Raw genomic sequence first — 22,047 nt, forward strand, 5'->3', positions numbered from 1 at the left:
GGCTTCTCTCACAGTGAACATTTCAAATTTCCTTTACTCCACTTTCCTCAAACCCATGGTCCCACCACTTGCCCCACTTTATCTCAGTGGATGAATCCTTAATACTACTTTAAAAACAAAACAATAGTCACGAAATGAGGAATCCTTCACCTTCTTAACCCCATACCAAGGAACTGTACTCATCCTTTTTTTCCTTCCCTCTTAAGGTTCCCATCTCCCATCTCAGGATAATTCCACCATTGGTATTTCATATCTCATCTCCTCCTGCTTTCTCAGGCCTTGTTTAATCTATTGTCCCTTATATATCTGCCCTTTTGTTCCTGCACTGAAATTGTTCTTGTCAAGATTACCAGAGTCCTCCTTGGCATCTTGATTTTACTTAATTCTCTTATCAAATATTCACGAAACACCTACAGCGTACCAGACACTGTATGTACTGTGCAGTGTGGATCCACCAGGGAAAGAGGCAGGTGGAATCAACGTGTATATATGGGGATGGGGAGATGAGGAGATAATAAATAAAGGAGCAAACAAATTTATAAAATGTTAGGAGGTGAGTGATAAATGCTGAGAAGAGAAATGAATCAGGGTGAGACGGTAAGATAGAATCAGGGTCAGCCCTCTGAGGAGGTGGCATCTGAGCTGAGATCTGAATGAAGTGAGAGACTGGACCATTCTTGGATCTGGGGGAAGAACATGCCAAACAGTGGGAATGGCGAAGACAGCGAGTGACCCAGAGTTAGGAAAGAGTGTGAGGTATTTGAGAACCACGTGGGAGACCCATGTGGTTGGGCTAGAATGAATGAGTTACAAAGGTAGAAGAGGAGACTGGATGAAGAGGCAAGCACCAGATCACATGCCTCTGACCTTGGAAACACATTTTTGTTTTAGCTTCCAGATTTTTCTCCTACTTCTCTTGCTGCTCCTACTCAGCCCCTTGCAGATCCTCCTCTTCTGTGTGTCCTTTATATATTGGCGTTCGGCAAGATTCTATCCTAAGCCACCCTTTCTTCTCTCTGGACAGACTGTCCCTGGACAGGACACACAGAGCAGCCACTGAATAAAGGTTGTTTGATTCTGATTACTTTGAGTTCCATATCCATTCTGGTGAACTCTCCTCAGACCAAACTCTAATTTTTCTATAGATCAAATATGATCTGACCAAGCAAGGAGGAGCATAGGGTTCTCTTCTCCCTTATTTTTAGGTTCTGTAATTCTATAAATGTAGTCTAAATTTGTGTCTTCGTCATTGCTGTAGCCCTAATGCCTAGTACTGTGCCTGGATGATTATTGAATAAATTCAGCAAAAGAAAGGCATATTCATTCCTTGACAACCAGTTCACATGATTGACTGAGAGTGAATGTCACTCTTACCACACTCTTATGCTCCTAGGGATGAATTTTCAGACCTTCACAGGCTGTCTGTGAGTCTGTTACATTTTTTTCATCTTGTTATGCTTGGTTCATTGTTCCTGAATTTCAAGATTTTTAAGCATGTTGCTTCAGCAGAGTGATCGCTTTCCCTCGGAGTTTCCCATCATCTTTGATTTTGACAAGAATGCCTTTTGTATTTTCAGTTCAGTCGTTGATAAGATGGTTGAACAGGATGAAGTCAGAGACGTGGAGAGCCCTCCAGATAATGGGATAATTTCTAATCCCTGCTCAACGACTAATAAGTGTGCTTTTAGAATAATGGGGTCATTTAATTTGGATGCTGGAAGGGACACTGAAGGTAATTAGTCAGGCCTGCTTATTTTGCAGATGAGGAAACCAAGACTCTTCTATGTTAAGTAATTTCACCAACATCACGCAGTTAATTGAAGGAGGAACCGGGAGGAGGACTCACATGCCAGTTACTCTAGGTTTCCATATGCAATTCAAGTTTACCCTTTCCTTTTTATTTTTACGATCTAGTGTTTGTTGCTGCATAACAAATTACCCAAAACCTAGCAGGTTAGAATGGTAATAAACATTTTTTATCTCACAGTTTCTGTGGGTCGGGAAATCAGGAGAAGCTTGGCAGGGTGGTTTGGCTGAGGAGTTCTCGTGAGTTTGTACTTAGATGGCACCTGGGGCCGTAGTCATCTGAAGTGTTGGCTGGGGCTGGAGGGTTCAGTTCCAAGCTGGCTCACACAGAGGGCTGTCACATTTGTGAATTTGTGCTGGAGTTGACAGATCTCAGTTCCTTATCACATGAACCTTTCATGGGGCTGTTGGAGGGTCTTTACAACATGGCAGCTGGCTTCTCCCAGACCAAGTGATCCAAGAAGGAGAGAACAAGAAGGAAGCCATAGTGTCTTTTATGAGCTGGCCTCCGAAGTCATACTCCGTCATTTCTGTGATACCCTGTTAGTTACACAGGTCAGCCCTATTCAGGCAGAAGGATGGGGCTCACTGGGGCTAGCTCAGAGGCTGCCTTCCACATTTGGCTACCACCTCAGTTGAGGCTCTTTTAACTTTTGCGTAGAATAAAGCTATTGCCTCTGAATGATCATCCCATCCCTATCTTATTTCTTTCCCTACTGAGCATAAATCCCATAGAAGTGCCTGATGAGTCTTGGTAAAATACAACTCTGATAATATCATCCCTATTCAACTCCTTTGCCCTCTGTTTTTTGTTGTTGTTGTTTGTGGGTTTTTTAAATTTTATTTTATTGTATTTTTTTATACAGCAGGTTCTTATTAGTTATCTATTTTATACATATTAGTGTATATATGTCAATCCCAATCTCCCAATTCATCCCCCCACCACCACGCCCCCCCCCCACCATTTCCCCCCTTGGTGTCCATACGTTTGTTTCCTACATCTGTGTCTCTATTTCTGCCCTGCAAACTGGTTCATCTGTACCATTTTTCCAGGTTCCACATATATGCGTTAATATACGATATTTGTTTTTCTCTTTCTGACTTACTTCACTCTGTATGACAGTCTCTAGATCCATCCACATTTCTACAGATGACCCAATTTCGTTCCTTTTTATGGCTGAGTAATATTCCATTGTATATATGTACCACATCTTCTTTATCCACTTGTCTGTTGATGGGCATTTAGGTTGCTTCCATGACCTGGCTATTGTAAATAGTGCTGCAATGAACATTGGGATGCATGTGTCTTTTTGAATTATGGTTTTCTCTGGGTATATGCCCAGTAGTGAGTGGGATTGCTGGGTCATATGGTAATGCTATTTTTAGTTTTTTAAGGACCCTCCATACTCTTCTCCATAGTGGCTGTATCAATTTACATTCCCACCAACAGTACAAGGGGGTTCCCTTTTCTCCACACCCTCTCCAGCATTTGTTGTTTGTAGATTTTCTGATGATGCCCATTCTAACTAGTGTGAGATGTTACCTCATTGTATTTTGGATTTGCATTTCTCTAATAATTAATGATGTTGAGCAGCTTTTCATGTGCTTCTTGACCATCTGTATGTCTTCTTTGGAGAAATGTCTGTTTAGGTCTTCTGCTCATTTTTTGATTGGGTTGTTTGTTTTTTTAATATTGAGCTGCATGAGCTGTTTATATATTCTGGAGATTAATCCTTTGCCTGTTGATTCATTTGCAAATATTTTCTCCCATTCTGAGGGCTGTCTTTTCGTCTTGTTTGTAGTTTCCTTTGCTTTGCAAAAGCTTTTAAGTTTCATTAGGTCCCATTTGTTTATTTTTGTTTTTATTTCCATTACTGTAGGAGGTGGATCAAAAAAGATCTTGCTGTGATTTATGTCATAGAGTGTTCTTCCTATGTTTTCCTCTGAGTTTTATAGTGTCCGGTCTTATATTTAGGTCTCTAATCCATTTTGAGTTTATTTTTGTGTATGGTGTTAGGGAGGGTTCTAATTTCATTCTTTTACATGTAGCTGTCCAGTTTTTCCAGCACCACCTATTGAAGACACTGTCTTTTCTCCATTGTATATCCTTGCCTCCTTTGTCATAGATTAGTTGACCATAGGTGCGTGGGTTTATCTCTGGCTTTCTACCCTCTTCCATTGATCTATATTTCTGTTTTTATGCCAGTACCATACTGTCTTGATTACTGTAGCTTTGTAGTATAGTCTGAAGTCAGGGAGTCATTCCTCCAGCTCTGTTTTTTTCCCTCAAGACTGCTTTGGCTATTCAGGGTCTTTTGTGTCTCCATACAAATTTTAAGATTTTTTTTGTTCTAGTTCTGTAAAAATTGCCACAGGTAATTTGATAGGGATTGCACTGAATCTGTAGATTGCTTTGGGTAGTATAGTCATCTTCACAATATTGATTCTTCCAATCCAAGAACATGGTATATCTCTCCATCTGTTTGTGTCATCTTTTATTTCTTTCATCAGTGTCTTATAGTTTTCTGAATACAGGTCTTTTACCTCCTTAGGTAGGTTTATTCCTAGGTATTTTATTCTTTTTCTTGCATTGGTGAATGGGATTGTTTCCTTAATTTCTCTTTCTGATCTTTCATTGTTAGTGTATAGGAATGCAGGAGATTTCTGCGCATTAATTTTGTATCCTGCAACTTTACCAAATTCATTAATTAGCTCAAGTAGTTTTCTGGTGGCATCTTTAGGATTCTCTATGTATAGTATCATGTCATCTGCAAACAGTGACTATTTTACTTCTTCTTTTCCAATTTGTATTCCTTTTATTTCTTTTTCTTCTCTGATTGCTGTGGCCAGGACTTCCAAAACTGTGTTGAATAATAGTGGCGAGAGTGGACATCCTTGTCTTGTTCCTGATCTTAGAGGAAATGCTTTCAATTTTTCACCATTGAGAATGATATATGCTGTGGGTTTGTTGTATATGGTCTTAATTATGTTGAGTTAGGTTCCCTCTATGCCCACTTTTTCTTCTAGAGAAAGAAGAGCTGGGATTTGCTCTGGTGGGCAGAGCTCAGTAAAACTTTAATCTGCATGTGTGCTGATAGGTGGGGCTGGGCTCCCTCTCCATTGGTTGCTTGGCCTGAGGCGATCCAGCACTGGAACCTACCCAGCTCTTTGGTGGGACTAATAGTGGACTCTGGGAGGGCTCCCGCCTAGGAGTACCTCCCAGAACCTCTGCTGCCAGTGCCCCTGTCCCCACGGTGAGCCACAGCCACCCCTGCCTCTGCAGGAGACCCTCCAACACCAGCAGGCAGGTCTGGCTCAGTCTTCCCTGGGGTCACTGCTCCTTCCCTTGGGTCCTGATGCTCACACTACCCTGTGTGTGCCCTCCAAGAGTGGAGTCTCTGCCTCCCGCAGTCCTGTCGAAGTCCTGCAATCATATCCCACCAGCCCCCAAGTCTGGCTCTCTAGGAACTCCTCCTGTCGCCAGACCCCCAGGTTGGGCAGCCCGACGTGGGGCTCAGAATCTTCACTCCAATGGGTGGACTTCTGTGGTATAAGTGTTCTCCAGTTTGTGAGCCACCCACCCAGCAGTCGTGGGACTCGATTTTATTGTGATTGTGCCCCTCCTACCATCCCACCGTGGCCTCTCCTTTGTCCCTGGACACGAGGTATCCTCTCTGGTGAGTTCCAGTGTCTTCCCATCCATGACTGTCCAGCAGTCAGTTGCGATTCCGGTGCTCTCGCAAGAGGGAGCAAGTACACGCCCCTCCACTCTGCCATCTTGAACCAATCTCTCTGCCCTCTGTTTTTTAAAGGAGCTTAAAGGTTTCTTGTTGCTAAGCTGATCATATAATTTATTATCCAAACCATAGCACTTTTGAGAGTGAAGCAAGGTGTTCTTAGTAATTATGCATGAACCAGAGATGTAAATGAATACTGTCTTGAGAAAACCAGGACTTGCTGTCATCCTGTTGCCTCCCAGTTAGGAATAAGAACCTTATTCTGTCCATTGCTTTCATACTGGCAACAGCTTTCTCTTTCATCACTTTCTCTCTTACTCTCAGTGTTGATATTCCCTCTGCTCTCTCCAGTCATACCATTTTGTGTTCCCCAAACATAGTCATGCCTTCCTGCCCTGGTGGGCCAGTGGTTAAAGATTCTGCGCTCCCAGTGCAGGGGGCCTGGGTTCGATCACTGGTCAGGGAACTGGATCCCGTGTGCTGCAACTAAGACCCAGCACAGCCAAATAAATAAATAAATAAATATTAAAACAAAAACAAAAACAAAACCATAGTCGTGCCTTTGCACATTCCTGCTTTTGTGTGTACTGTTCGCTCCAAACGGAATTGCCTCTCCACTTCCAAACCTTGTGACTCCAACCTCTTCTCAAAGCTGCCATTGCAACCCCCTCCCAACACATTATGGGCTTTCATCTCAAAAACTCTGTAGTAAATTTTTACTTCTCCCATCCTTCCAGTCCTTCTTCCCACCTCTCTTCTTTTCCCCTTGTCTTCTTTTCTTTAAATTAATTTTTATTGGAGTATAGTTGCTTTACAATATTATGTTAGTTTCTACTGTACTGCAAAGTGAATCAGCTATACGTATACAAATATCCCCTCTTTTGGATTTCCTTCCCGTTTAGGTCACCACGGAGCATTGAGTAGAGTTCCCTGTGCTGTACAGTAGGTTCTCATTAGTTATCTATTTTATACATAGTATCAATAGTGTATATATGTGAATCCCAATCTCTGTATATATTTGAATCCCAATCTCCCAATTCCTCCCACCACCCCTCCTGTTCTTCTTTTCCCATATGAAGACTGAGCACCTTATGTGTGATAAGCACTGTCCTAATTACCTCCATGCACTTGGCATAACTTTCTGCTGGTAGTTATCTGTGCACCTTTCCTGTCCTCCCTACAAGTTTATAATCCCTTGAGTGTAGAACTATGTCACACTCATTTAGCAAAATCTCAATAAATGTTGCATGAGCCATTGAACATTGTAGATCCTTAATAAATTTTAGTTTATTGAAATCAAACAGGTTCTGGAAAAGAAAGTTTGTGGAAAGATAATCTTGATTTTCATACTAAGGAAGGGCTATTCTATTAAAAGTGTTTTTCTTTTTCAGCTGAAACACAAATGAAATGAAGTAGTAAAATTTTGGAAATGTATAGAGGGAAACAGTGGACCCTTCCCTCCTTTGACGTTTTCAGATACACCACCCCTCTTGATAGATAACCAAAAGATGCCTGGATTCATTTTTCAAGGAAGGAATTAATTTTTACATTGTTTCTTTTCCCTATCTGCCTGCCTTACCCAAAAGGACAAAGGAGATATCAGAGCTGCCCTGGGTGAAGTGTGGATTTAACTTATTATCCACGAAATCAGATATGTTCAAGTAGTAATTTTCAGCCTTGGCTGTGCATTAGAACTGAATGAGGAGTGTCTAGACATCCCAGTGTCCAGACCAAATACATCAAACCAAATTCATCAGAATCTCCGTCAGGGAGACCCAGGCACCGGTACTTTTCAGAGCTTCTCAGGTGGTTCCAACGAGTAGCCCAGGATGAGAACACCTGTGCTCAGCCAGAGAGCGCTGGGTAACGGGTGAAGAGACCCAAGTTGTTCATGACCTTGGATAAGTTTCTCTCTCTCTTCTGTCTGCAGTCCATCTGTGAAATAGGGTTTTCCGTTCACATTTTTTTCTGTCCTGCTGAACTGTTGAGAGAATCAAATGAAGTATCAGAACGAAAAGGCAACTAGAGATTAAGATTCTGAGAATCCTGTTACCCCAGTAGGCTCTAGCTGCTGTTTCTCAGTAATAATGGTTCAGTCGTTCTTTGGAAAAATGAGGCTGGGTTGATGAATGCACCTCATATGGTGGAAAGGAAGCCTCTCTCCTCTTTGCCATGCCTTCCTCCTCCCTTTACTCACCATCCTTCCATGGAAAAATCTGCTTGCTGGTTCCCCTTTATCCATCCCCTTTTCCTGTGGCTTAGAGGTGCCACACCATGTGTCTCACTGCTCTGCTGTCCCCCGAGATGGGATGGATCCTGAGAGACCTGCCTATCCTTGGTCCCAGTGGTACCACTTCGTGGTCTGCGAGAATATCTCGGTGCCTGGAGATGAGGACTTTGCTTTGGAGGATCTCTACCCAGTATCTTGTTGGAGTATTTTGCGCATTTTGCTCTCTTTGGATAGCGAGGAAAAAACAAAACTTTGCTTATTATCTGGTATTATAGGGATAATAATATCTAATGTTTATTAAATATTTTGTGTGTAAGCCAGGATCTTTTTTGCATTATCTATTTCATATTCACGCCGATCCAGTAAGCATGGCACTGTTAGTATCCCCATCTGATAGATGAACAAGCAGAGGTGTAGAGAAGCGAGGCAACCTCTCCAGTGTCATTGAACGAATAAGGGAAAGAGCTAGTACTTGAATCCAGAAAACTGAAACGGAGCCTTTTTTAAAAGACAACGTGCCAGGCATTGTTTAAAGCAATTTGTCTTTTTTAATTCAGTTAATCTCCATGACAACCGTATGAAGCAGATTCTCTTATGTAGATTTTATAGTTGAAGAAATGAGGGCACAGTGAGGTTAAATAACTTGCCCATGGTCTCACAGGTAAGAGGAAATTGTCTGACTAATAACTTGAAGGAAGACTGACTAAGCTTAGCCCCAAATGGCACAGGAGTCTATTACTTTCCCTGCCCAAGAAGTTAATGTAAGGGGAGCAGAAGACATCTGGCCGTTCTGATGCCAGAGGCATCACAGCAATTCCTGACAAGGGTCTGGTGCTCCCCAGATTCCAAAGGCTGTGTGTGTCCACTCAGAACTTCATCCTTAAGGTAACCCGGGGGCGGGTGTGGGTCATCAGCCCTGTGCAGAGCTCATGCCCTTAGCTGCCAGGCTCTCCTGCCTCTCACGGGGTTTGCTTGTCCCGGAGGCTTCCTCACACAAAGTGGCTCCAGTGACTCATGGATGCGGTGAGTGGTCCCCTGAGGTTTCCGCATCCCCTGGAGAGCAGAAGAACCAAGAACAGGAAGCCATCAGACTGATGAGCGTGGCTTCTGATGGGAGTGGCTTCTGAGGAGAGTGGCTTCGAGTGGAAGCCTGGTTGAGTGCTTAATGGGGAGGAGGATGAGTGGATCAAGTAGGGAGCGTGTCCACTGGGGACACGTCACACGGGAGAGCCAGCGGAAGGCTTGCGAAGCTGCACCTTCTACAACCGCCCCGGTCACTAGTGTCCCAAAGGGGCCATGTCCTCGTATACCCTTTTTGAAGGAGAAATCCACCTTCTGGTTTCCTTCTGTCCACATTAGGGGCATCCTAGTCGTCAGATAGATAATAACGATAGTAGTAGTCGTCCTAGTAATAATAATAATCATAGGGTGGTTGTGCTGAGTACTCACTGTGTGCCAGGTTCTGCGCTATGAACTCTGATGGGTTCTCTCATTTGATGGTCACAATGACAAGGCAAGAACTATTATCTCTACTTCGTAGATGAGGAAAATGAGATGAGAGAGGTTAGCTGAGTTTTCTGGTGTCCCAGCCAGAAAGTGGCAGTCAGGAGTCAAGGCCAAGTCTCCGCAGCTCTGCAGCCAGAACATCCTTGGCCTTCCCCCCACCTCCTGCCGCTTAGCGGTCCCACAACCAACCTCGTCATCGCGACACCTGTCACTTTCCAGATTTAGAATTCCAGAACCCAGCCTTCTAGCTCTGGCAGGAAGTAAAGGTGATTTTTCTACTCGCTCATTTTTAAAAATCGCCTTATTATGAATTAAAATACAAATGCAGGGGAGGACAGCCAAGCAATAGGACTCCATCAGCCACCTCAGTTCTGTCTCCTGATCCAACCGTAGACTCTCCCCACCCTGAAAGTAATCGCCCTGCTGACTCCTGTTGTCATAATTTTCTGGTGTTTCCTTTTAGTTTTATCGTTTGACCACAACTCTCTCAACATGCTAGTGTGGTCTTTTCCATTTAAAAAAGTCAACATGTCTTCTGAGTCCCTGTTCCTTGCCAGGTTCACTTTTCATCAGTTTCTTTTCCTTACACTTTATTTTGAGAGGAACTCGGGGCACGTGGCCTGTGGAGTTTCTCGCAGTCTGGATTGTGCTGCCTGAACACTCACAATGCAATTCAACAGTTCTCTGTCCACTTTTTTGCCTACAAATTTCTTGCTGGACCCAGAAGTTTGACCTGATGAGGTTTGATCTGAGTAGATCTTTTCGGCAAGTTCATGAGTGGGAAGCACATAACATCTGTCTCTCTTTTGTTGACCTTAGTAATCACTGATGCTTGTTGTCTAGATCCATCAGTTCATCAGATGTTGCAAAATGGTAATGTCCCATCATTTATTTTTTATGTATTTGTTGGAATACTTTAAAAAGGAGGTGCTTCCCCTTGGCAACGATTTGATTATCTAGTGTTGTAGTTGATATAGGGGGAAAAAACCCCAACAAATGTTGACTGTTTCATTTATTTGCTAGTTTTCAAGATAATGAATTAATTCCCTGAACTACTGAAGGGACCATTGAAGGTGACCAATTAATTTTTGTGGTTTTAAAAATTGAATCTCTCTAAAAACAAATACTGTATATTAACGCATATATGTGGAATCTAGAAAAATGGTACAGATGAACCGGTTTGCAGGGCAGAAATAGAGACACAGACGTGGAGAACAAATGTATGGGCACCAAGGGGGGAAAGCGGCGGGGGGTGGTGGTGGTGGGATGAACTGGGAGATTGGGATTGACATATATACACTAATATGTATAAAATAGATAACTAATAAGAACCTGCTGTATAAAAATATATATAAAATAAAATTCAAAAAAAAAATTGAAGGGCTTCCCTGGTGGCGCAGTGGTTGGGAGTCCGCCTGCCGATGCAGGGGACGCGGGAGCAGTGGTTGGGAGTCCGCCTGCCGATGCAGGGGACGCGGGTTCGTGTCCCGGTCTGGGAAGATCCCACGTGCTGTGGAGCGACTGGGCCTGTGAGCCATGGCCACTGAGCCTGCGCGTCCGGAGCCTGTGCTCCGCAATGGGAGAGGCCACGGCAGTGAGAGGCCCGCATACCGCAAAAAAAAAAAAAAAAAAAAAAAAGTCTTGGGCCTCCCTGGTGGCGCAGTGGTTGAGAGTCCGCCTGCCGATGCAGGGGATACGGGTTCGTGCCCCGGTCTGGGAGGATCCCATATGCCGCGGAGCGGCTGGGCCCGTGAGCCATGGCCGCTGGACCTGCGCATCCGGAGCCTGTGCTCTGCAACGGGGGAGGCCACGACAGTGAGAGGCCCGCATACCGCAAAAAAAAAAAAAAAAAAAAAAAAAAAAATTGAATCTCTCCAAATTAGGAGTTTGGGATTAATATATACACACTATTATATATAAAATAGATAAACAGCAAGGACCTACTCTATAGCACAGGGAACTATACTCAATATCTTGTAACAACCTATAATGGAAAAAAAATCTGAAAAAGAATATACGTATAGGAGTCTGGAGACCCCGGCCTTGGGCGCCTTCACGCCGTCAAGGAGCGCATAATGCTGTGAGTAGGTGCCGCGCCGGCTGACCTGGCTGGATCTGCGAGTGGCGGGCAGGGACTGCGTGCGCCTTCGGGGACTGTCGGTGCCGGGCGCCCGGACCGGGGGTCAGCGGCTCGGATCCTTGGCGCCGCTGGTTTCTCCGTGCTGTGGAAGGGACTGGCGGATGTAACCGGCTCTCCAGAAACCCCTGCTTGGCTGTAAGTCCAGGAAAGCCTCTTAGACCTCCATCTCGTTTCAGAGCCACTTCTGAAGCTACTTGAGAAAAATGATGTGACCGCTCCTATCAAAAAGGATATTGGGAAACCTATAACATCTGTGAAGAAAGTGGCCCTTTTTCCCTTTTGCAAAATCGACATCCTCAAACTCCAAAATGCCAACCAAGACCCCAATTTACCTGAAAGCTGCCAATAACAAGAAAGGAAAGAAATTTAAACTGAGGGACATCTTGTCTCCGGATATGATCAGCCCTCCCTCCCCTTGGAGACCTCTGCCACACCATTCACATCGGCAAAGAGGGCCAGCATGACATCTCTGGAGACATTTCCTTTCTTCAAGGAAATGAGCTTCTACCTGGAAACCAGGAGAAAGCACGCACGGGCCAGTTTCCTGGGCATAACGTGTTCTTCCGGGCCAACAGTACCTCTGACTCCATGTTCACAGAAATGCCCTCCCCGGTGCTCAAAAACGCCATCTCCCTCCCAACCATCGGAGGGCCCCAAGCATTCATGTTGCCCTTGTTGTCACTGGTGACATTTAGTTCCAAACAGGAGTCCTTAGGGCCGGGAAGGCTGCCCCGGCTTAGCTGTGAGCCGGTCATGGAGGAGAAGGCTCCGGAGAAAAGCAGTCTGTTGGAGAACAGGACGGTCCACCAGGGGGACGTCTCGTGGGGGTCCAGCGGGTCCTCATCGCAGTCCAGCCAGGGCAGGGGCAGCCTCTCCGAACACTACCCGACTGGGTGGCGGAGGACGTGTTTGACCATTCCGCCCCGTGCGAGCTCGTCAAGGAAAAGACTAAATCAGAGGAGTCCCTCTCTGATCTCACGGGTTCCCTCCTCTTCCTGCAGCTTGATCTTGGGCCCTCTTTTCTGGATGAGGTGCTGAATGTCATGGATAAAAGTAAGTAACAGGACACCGCCGGCTCTTTTCCTTTGGGATAAAAGGTATCAAAAAACAGAACAAAACAAAACTAACCACAGTCAAAGAGAAGAGCTTCGCTGGCTATACTTGCTGTCATGTGATGGGTTTTCTAAAATGACGTTCCTACAGAATATTTTTTTACCTGGTATGCCCTGTTTGCAAAAACAGTGAAAGAAACCAAAAAACCTATCCTGGCAAAGAGAGGGAGTGAGTCAGAACCCATTTTCAGCGAGCATTGCTGATGTACAGCTCACATTTTTGTTTTCAGACCTTCAGACATGTAAGAAATCTGGCTTGGCCAGGACTGGTACTACTTATGCAGGGCTGTGCCAGTCACATTAAGGACCTTTACAGTACTCTGGCAGTTTCTGAGCACGAGGAAGTCAACATTTATTTAACACCCACGCCTTTTTTCTAGACTGTTTTCTGTATTATATTGTTTGGGCTCACCGTAGCAAATTCTTCCGCGTTAAAACTTTTCTCTGTTTTCACATTTGAACAACTTTATGGGTTTCGGGGATTTGCTTGTAGCTCTTAGATATCCCTATATTGCAAAAAACTTTTTTTTATATTGCAAAATTTTGACTGTCAGCTACATGTTGGTAAGACACAAGCAAAGTATTACTGTAACTAAGTTATTTTTAAAGTTAAAATATATTTTTATGTGCCTTTGGCTTTTTATTGCAGTCTACATTTTATAGGTACTACATCAAATATGGTCATTTGACTTTCCATTGGGGTTCCATTGTAAGCTGTGTATGTGTATGTTTGGAAAAATGTATTCATACTTAGCTTTATTTTTTTTTCCTCATCTATTGTCATACTTTTCACAGCAGCCAACAATGGATTGATTGTAAAGTATAAAGGCACAGGTTACTCACAATGCTTCTGTAGAGACTGTGGTCTACACCACATAATGTTATTTGGAAATAAGGCTATTTTAGTACAGTACATACTTGCGTTACGTGGTACTTCATACAACACAATAAAGAGTAAATGTTAAAACAACAAAAAAAGAATATACGTATATATATGTGTGTGTATGTGTGTGTGTGTATATATAAATATATATAATTGAATCACTTTTCTGTAACCTGAAACTAAACAACATTGTAAATTAACTAGACTTCAATTTTTTAAAAAATGGTTAAATTTAAAAAAATCTCATTATGGGGGAAAATGCCCAATTCCAGAAACAGACTTTTAATTATGTTGTACTTATTTTGGTCAAGATGCATGTCTTCATTGTGAATCTGGGATTTGTATACTATGAGAGTGATGATATAATTTTATTTAAGCATAGCAATATAATAAAGAAATGTTGAGAAGTCGTTTTTTAAAAAACTGACTCTCTCATGTTAAAAATGAGGTAACTGAGAGCCAGAGAGGTTAAGTAACTGACTTAACATCACACAACACATTGATGGCAGAGCTGGGTAGTGCTCTCCTGCCTCCCAGTTCATTCTAATCTTCCCCTTTCACGAGCAGAACCCAAGATCTGGAGCCCTAGACTCCAAAGCTGTCTGAGGATATCTGAAAGGGCCAATAAATATTTGAAGCATCGTCCAGCTCCCTTCCTGGCTCATTGCCTTCACTACTGGGCAGGCCCCGCAGCCAGGTTGAGACTCACTGGGAAGGGAGGGGGGTAGCCTGCAGCTTGTGCGCTGCTTCTGAGAGGGGGTGAGTTGCCAGCCCTGGAAATTCCACCTGTGTCAGGGAGTCATGGGAATGTGCCCAGGTTGCTATGGGGAGGCTTTCTGCCCTGGCTGCCGCAAAGCAGCCCCCTGCCAAATCCCGTCTTGCTGACTCTCAGCGGGAAAGTGGGAAGTCAGAGGAGAAAGTTCCAACCTGTCAGTTAGAAGGGAAATAGCTGAGAAGCCATCTCCCTCCATGTGAACGATCTTAGCATCTTAGTGTGTGTGTGAGAGAGAGAGAGGGAGAATATTTGGTAGAGGACGCCAGGGGAAGAGATGGGGGGAAATGGTCAAATGGACTTAGGAGAAGGAGGCTCTGTGTAACCCTGTGCGGGGGTGGAGGGAGGCTCCCTGGCTCCTGGCAACCTTTCAGCACTCCGTCTGTTCACACCTACTTATGTAGCTGATGACCTCAGACCCACCTACTTGTCCTGTGCTTCCCCTTCTGGGCTCCTCTTATTCCCGCTCCCCACTCCGCCTCTCCCCCCAGCCTCCTAGGCTAGGGGAGAGTGACGGCAGCAGAGATGAGGACGTGCTCTTTTATGTAAGGACGCAAATCCCTGCTAACGTGTGGGTTAGAGGGCCCGTCAAGGACAAGGACAAGGCTGCTACCAATGGCCCTGGTCTGTGTCCTGAAACATGTAGTGTGGTTACTCACCCTGGCTGGAGAGCAGGGTTGCTGGGACTGCGTTCTTGGAAGTGAAATGAAACTTGACGGTGGGAGATACTGCTGACTCTACTGAGTCATAAAACGGGGATCTTTGGGCCAAGGAGTCCCAAGAAGCTGCTCACTCTAGTTCTTTTCTCCTTGGAAGAAGATTCTGGAGGACTTCAGCCTGAGAGGTTATAATGTTTTAAAATTTTAAGTTGTGAAATTAATTTAGTGAGTTGTGATCAGAATATTATTTAAAAAATGAAATAGAGTAGACAGTAGACCAGGGTACGTTATTACATGGAGAAGGTGAGTCTTGTTTCAGGAAACTCTTTTTAGTGTTGTGTGTCTGTAATTGTGTGGGTGTGTACTGGGTCACAATGTATTTCTTACTGTAAGTCACAGCCAAAAACTTTGAACATCATTGCTCTTTTAGAAAGTGTCAGGAATGAAGACTTGGAGTCACTGTAGGGTCTGCCATGAAATTGCTGTGTGACCTATGGTGAGTTGTTTAACCTCTCTGACCTTCATTTTCCTCATCTGTGAAGTGAATGAATGAAACCAAATGAGGAAATTAAACTGATGATTTCTAAGGTTCCTTCCAGCGTCAGATTCTATCCTTTTTAAGGTAAATGAGAATTCAACCTATTTTTAAAGATTCTCAAGGAAGGAGATGACATCCTCTCCAATAAGCAATAATTTCCATTAAAAAACAGCTCTTTCTCTTTAGGCCTCATTCATTCATTCATTCACCAAATATGTATTGATGAGTCAGACACTGCTCTAGGTCCTGGAGAGGCAACAAGTGGGATAAAACACAGAAATCCCTGCACATGTGATGCTGCCTTAGAAACCTCTGTAGCAGTTTGTTTTTTTTGTTTTTTTGTTTTTGTTTTTTTCACTTACCATACATTTAAAATAAAACAAAATAAAACTGAAAACCTTCTGTAGGTTTGAGAGGATAGTTATCGTTTTTCCAAAAATTGGTTTGGACCCTCAGTTTCTCCTTCGATGAGGTGGGAATGCAATCATGGAATGCTAACAATTCGAAGTCTGAAAGGGTTCCAGAATGTCTTTTTTGCTCAGAAGGGTGACCTGACCTGATAATCTTAAATAGATAGACATCGGAATGTTCCAGACAGGAAATTATTATTTTCCTTGAATATTTTCCTTTTTTTCTAGGAGCTCTTGAAACCACAGACCATTCACTGAAAGGCAATTCACTTTAAAATGTTCAATTTCAGCTCCTTGACATATTCATCTTCTCTCAGTATAGAGACGAAAAGCCTCCTTCGAGGACTTTGGGATTGGGGTGGCATCTTTCTGGCCTTTAAGCCAAGTACTCTACTGTTTGCAGAAGGGGTTGGGTAAATGAAACCTGCAGACTCCTGGCTACCAGGATGCTTAAATTCAGTGTTAGAGGAGTGCTAGAGGACTTCGGAATCTGAAATCATCCTGACCACCAGGGGGCAGTAAGCACTTGTTTTTCCACACCACCAATGATCGCCATTCCCGCCTACTTTAGCCTGCAGTTATAGGCTGGTAAAATGACCTTTTCAAAATATGCCCGGCCACCTCAGAGCCCCTGAACGCCAGGGCTATAAGCAGTCAGTTGGCTGATTCTCCTCTCTCTCATCTCCCAAAATTAAACGTGCAGGTCCATTCACTGATTCAAAAGGTATCTATTGAATCCTTTTATGTATCAAGTACTGAGCTAGACTGTGCGAATCCAACCTTCATCAAGGCAAAGCCTCTGCTCTCCAGGACCTCACAGGCTAGGTTTTTCCATAAATGACAGACAAAGAGCTTGTTGGCCCCAAGGTGGTTTCACATGGTCCTGAATCCAAGGTTATAAGGCTGTTTTCTTATAGTGAGGTGAAGTTTCTTGGCGTGCAGATCATAATCTTGACATTTTCAAATGAGAGAATATAGATCTCTGTCAATGAGATTTAGGAAATGCCTTTGGTATTATAGCTAAATTTTCAAACACCAGTTGGAGCAGACCGTATAGGCTCATCGTGAATCCTAAGTCAGGAATCACTGTTTTGCTGTTGTAAACTTGCAGGACTGATCAATCTTTCTGGACCCAAGTTTTCCCAGCTGCTCTCAGAAAAGGCCAGGACACTAATAGAAAACTAAGTGAGATGGAAGAGAATGATATTGTGAGGCATTACACCGGTCTAGACTCCCCACGGGGATTTTGCTAGCCCCTTTGCTCTGTGTTTACAGCTGGTTGTTGGTTTGCGTGGTTAGTTGCTTCCCTGCCACCTCTCTTATTTGGTGTAGACACAGGGTCTAGGTTATGTTAAAACTATAGTATTGGAACCCAGAAGTCAATAATTATCCGACCAAGGGATCAGATTTTATTTTATTTTTCACAATAACTTGGATGAGTTGAGTGTGTAAATGGATGACATGTTATAGCTCACTACTTTCTTAAAAATAGAATGGAACAAGGGAAGAATTCTGGGACGCACTTGTCCCAGACTCTTTTTTGGGTGGGTATTGCCCATAGGTCACGTTGAAAAAGTTTGGCAGGATTACCAATGCATGAAGGCACTGATGGGTAATGAGCATTTATAATTAAGTGCAATAACTGGGATGTACAGGGAATCTCCTAGGTTGATTTAGACTGTCTCTAAATGGCTGAGCATGAATTCATGCAGGGATAACCCTGGCTCCTAATACTAACACTGATCCAGCGGATCAAGTTTAGATTCTTGGGCTTCTTCTAGGCCAGACCTCTGAAGACTAGAGGTCCTCTTTAGTTGAAAGCCCACTGCAGGCGAAAGTGGAACGCTGCTTCTATAACCTCCACTTAAAGTGGTAGTTACTGTTTCAGAAGACTAGAAGTAATAGACGATTGAACTGGTCTATAGTCTTTGTCCTCTTTTATTGTTTTTGTTTTTCGGGTTTTTTTTGCGGTACGCGGGCCTCTCACTGTTGTGGCCTCTCCCGTTGCAGAGCAGAGGCTCCGGACGCGCAGGCGCAGCAGCCATGGCTCACGGGCCCAGCCGCTCCGTGGCATGTGGGATCTTCCCGGACCGGGGCACGAACCTGTGTCCCCTGTATTGGCAGGCGGACTCTCAACCACTGCGCCACCAGGGAAGCCCTGTCCTCTTTTTAATTTTATCTGTTATTTGCCTGGAGGCAGCACTGATTAGAATAATTTTTACCAAAAGCCAGAGAAAAAGAAATTTGATTACATAATTTGATGACGTAGGCACTTTTAGGTAGTGAAAAGACCTTTGAAGGGGAATTAAGAAGCCCCAACCTGTCATTGTCTTACCACCTAAGTACCAGGTAAGCACTTTCCATAATTACGGTTATTTGGAAAGGGCGCACCTGGCTGGAAATCCCGCCTTTGCCTCTTACTGTGGGACTCATGCAAGTCCTATAATTTCTCTGATCCTGCCCTCTCATCTATAAAGTAACATTATACCTATTCTATTTCCTTTCTTGGGGTGTTGTAAAAATCATACTGCTCATTTGTGTGGACGTGTTTCAATTACAAAGGGCTATACAGATGTGGGTTTTTATTTTGTTACCTGGCCCTCAGGGTCTCGTCTGGTCGTATCTGTTTTGCCTGCCCTTTCTTGCCCTGACACCCAGACTGGAGTTTCTGAGAAGGAGACTTGATCGTCAATTGTTTATTTGTCTTTGGTTTTTAGAATATGCCCTTTGTCCAGGCTGTCAGTGCTGAGTTACCATAACACAGCCTAATTACCTGCTGGCTCCAAACTCAAGGACCTTTGCCTGCAGCTAGCATGGCTTCCTGTTAACATCTACTTGTGAGAAATGGGCCTTATTTCCCAGACCCTTCGGAAGCTTCGAGGACAAGGAAAAAAGGAGTTTATAGAAGCAGAAGAAGAAATGGGCAAAAAGAGAGGGGAAGAAATCTTCCTGAGAAAGGGAGAAACGAAAGAATGATGGAGGAAAAGGGGAGTGAGGGAATCAGGATGGAGTAAAAGGAGGAAGATGAGGGTCTAGGAGACTTCTTTGCTCCAACCTCCTACTGAGACACAGCAGAAACAAATACTTTAGAGCTAAATCAGCTGTGCCCAGATGCCCCTGCTGAGATGCCCCATCTGCGCTTCTAAGACCGTCAGGGATTCAAGCCTCTTGAGTGCCCAGGTCTCCACCGACCCAGGAACACCCTGCTGCTCGTCCTTGATCTAACAGGCAGTGGCAGCTGCATCCCACATCCCTAAAAGGCAGCAGAGCCATCGCCTCTTCTTGAGAGCTGGAACATCACATGCTTTCTCAGGGTCTGAGGAGGACAGGGAAGACCTAGAGAGAAGATGCTGGCAAAGAGAACTCCCAGATCACTGTCTGTAGGGAGAGGCTGTGAGAAGTGAGGAGAGCAGACAGTGTGTCGCTGGAAGACAAGAGTTCAAGTTCCCCTGCTCTGCCCCTTAGTTGCTAAATGGCTTCCAGGCAAGGTTTATTTTATTTTTTTTTAACCTGTGAAACACATCTCCACCTTCATGCCTACCTGTGGTTTATTAAGACAATGGATGCTATCCCTAAAGTGCCTTGCCTACCTCTTAGGGCACTTTCCCAGGGCCTTCTGTTTAAATATTTGGATAGTTTACCTTCTTTAGTAGGTTATATGCTCCTCAAGGGCAGGATACTTACAGATTTATCGCCTAGCATGGTACCTAGAGTACAGCAGGCATAACAAATATCTGCAACAGGCATCTAATAATCAAATAAACAAGGCAGTTGATGGTTTCCTTTTAGGAATCCAGCAGGTAGATCTCTAGAAATCATGTCAGCTCTGGAACTGATCTGCTGTTATTTAGTCTTGATGTGGCAGGTGTGGGCTTGGTGTTACTGGCTTACGTTATATTTCGCCAGAGATTGAGAACTACCTAGGGACCATCTGCACATCCCTAATTTTCTTCTTTTTAAATTAAGGAATGAATTTAATTTTGACATTTTTTAGATTAAAAATATTTTATTACCTTAAAAATGATCAATTATTATGAGCAAGTGAAATCTATAATGACACCACTTAGTACAATATAGAAAATCACACACACAAACACGATGTTGTGATTTTAGTGTATGTGCAATATATTTCCACTTCCAGCAAATCTATACACATCTATACAAATAACCATAGTGATTAAATATATAGTAGATGTATGTTTATATTTTTAAATAGTTGCATTTCTCCTTTGAGTGAAAATACCATGATTTCCTTAGTCATTCTGTTTTTAATATTTTGGTTACTGGCAACTTTTCAATGTTAAATAAACATTCTCTCTTACATAAGGAATAATTATTATTACTGTTGAAAAAAGAGAAACAAAACCTAAATCAATTTGTTGAGTGCCTATTACGTGCCAGGCACTTTACTTGTAGTGTATCACTTAATTTCACAACCCAGGAAGTGTGTATTATTTTTCTCCTTTTGCACAGAAAAGAAAGTGAAACCTAGAAAAGTAAGTAGCTTGGCTAAGTCACGTAGGCAGTGAATATAGAGCTAGGATTTATATTCAGGTCTCCCTAACTCCCAAACCCTATTCCTCCAAATAACAAAGCTCATAGGTGCAGGAATGTAAGGGCAAAAGGTGTTAGGCTCTAACTAAATTTTTCCACGTTGCTTTCCAAAAGCTTGGTGCTATTATATAAAGCCTCACTCCCTAAGTATACTATTTTCCCCATAACTTTGTCTGACTTAATTTTTTAAGCTAAGAAACTCAAAGACCTGTATCCATTCTCTTCCTTACCTTATAAGTATTATTTGTAGACAGAATCCATCTTGATTTTGAGTATTACCTGCCTGCAAAAGAACATCAATTATATCACAGTCTGCCCTGAGTTCACCTAAGGGTAAGGACTCTCACCCTTACTGGAAGGTGGGACACACGTGGTTTCCTGCCCTCCAAACCAGCAATGGAGAAAAGTTCCACTTCCTTCTTTATTTGGTATCACCCCTTATACCTTTGAGAAATGCAGCAAAGCACATATACGGTCAAAATGAGAGCTCTGGGGCACTCTGCTGTGATCTTTCCTGCCTTTCCCTCATGGCATTGGTGGCTGTGCTGGGGGAATGTGTCTGGGATAGAGAACTGATCAACCAACATGAGGAAATGTAATTTGGGGACGGGGGGGGGTGGTGGTGAGGGGGCACTGGAAAACTTCCACAAGAACTCAGGGACCATTTGCACATCCCGTTTTGTCTGTTGAAATTCAGGAATGAATGGAACATTCCACGAAGCACGTGAGGAGGGATGAGAGGGAAAGCGTGGAGCTCTCCCTCTTCTGGATCCTCTCTGAGGAGCTTAGAACTTGCACGATGAGCAAGGGTCCTTTCTTGTCAGTCACCATTTAATTGCTAACTTTTGCCATTTTGCTTTGTTGGTAAAACTGGACTTTGAGTTTTGTTTTAAGTATTTCCTATTAAGAATCCCTGTTAATTGTTGACTCCATGATGCCCATAAGGGTTCCAAATATCAGGCACACATACATGGACTTTGTGCAAAATCCACACAGCTGCCATTGCCGTAGCCCAGCCAAGGGTTAAATTGGTATCTTATTGTTGAGGTTTGTTTGGGGTTTTTTCCCTCTGGCATCAGTGTCTTGTAAGTTATAGAAATAAATAAAAATGGTTTCTCTTTGGTTCAAAGAGAATTTTCCCCTGCAGCTGATTTTACTATAATATATAGCTTAATATAAAGCCTCACATTCTGAATACAGTGAGCCTTCAAAGTGGATTAAGATTATCGTGCTCGGGGTATTTGCAAGGCATTAGTTACAGTACATTGCATTAACTTTACCAGTTGCCTCTCCTGTAATGAAAGGGATAGAAAGATCACCCGCTTGAATAGAAGACCCAAATGCCATCTTTTAACTTCTGTGGAGTGTGATGGAGCTGATAATTGAACGGGCAAAAACCATTCCATTGTTAGGAAGCAATCAAGCATTCTCTCATTCCCTTAGAAAAGGCAAGTACGGAATCTGAGATGCTGGACGCTGAGAGTTCTATTCATACTAGTGATAATGATAATTATAGTGATCATAATCATTCCAATTGTTACCATTTTCCACCTCCCCCCCTTCTCCACAGGCCTTAAAATAAAAAGTCTGTATTTTAAGCTATTAAGTTGACCTCCGTCTTTATCCATCTCTTTTTTTGTAAGTGGGGAACTACTGAAATGATAAGTGGATTTCATACATGCAGCCTGTGTAGCACTGTG

At 43.4% G+C, this 22,047-nt stretch overlaps 1 pseudogene across 1 annotated transcript; it reads left to right on the plus strand.

Annotated features, from left to right (window-relative positions):
* Nucleotides 1-11,466: 11,466 nt before the first annotated feature.
* On the plus strand, nucleotides 11,467-12,996 carry LOC309808341 (cdc42 effector protein 3-like; annotated as a pseudogene). Its single transcript has one exon. The product of its transcript is annotated as a cdc42 effector protein 3-like (transcript).
* The last annotated feature ends 9,051 nt before the right edge of the window (nucleotides 12,997-22,047 follow it).

The sequence above is a fragment of the Mesoplodon mirus genome (assembly GCF_964341445.2).
Source record: "Mesoplodon mirus genome assembly, chromosome: 7".
NCBI lineage: Eukaryota > Metazoa > Chordata > Mammalia > Artiodactyla > Ziphiidae > Mesoplodon > Mesoplodon mirus.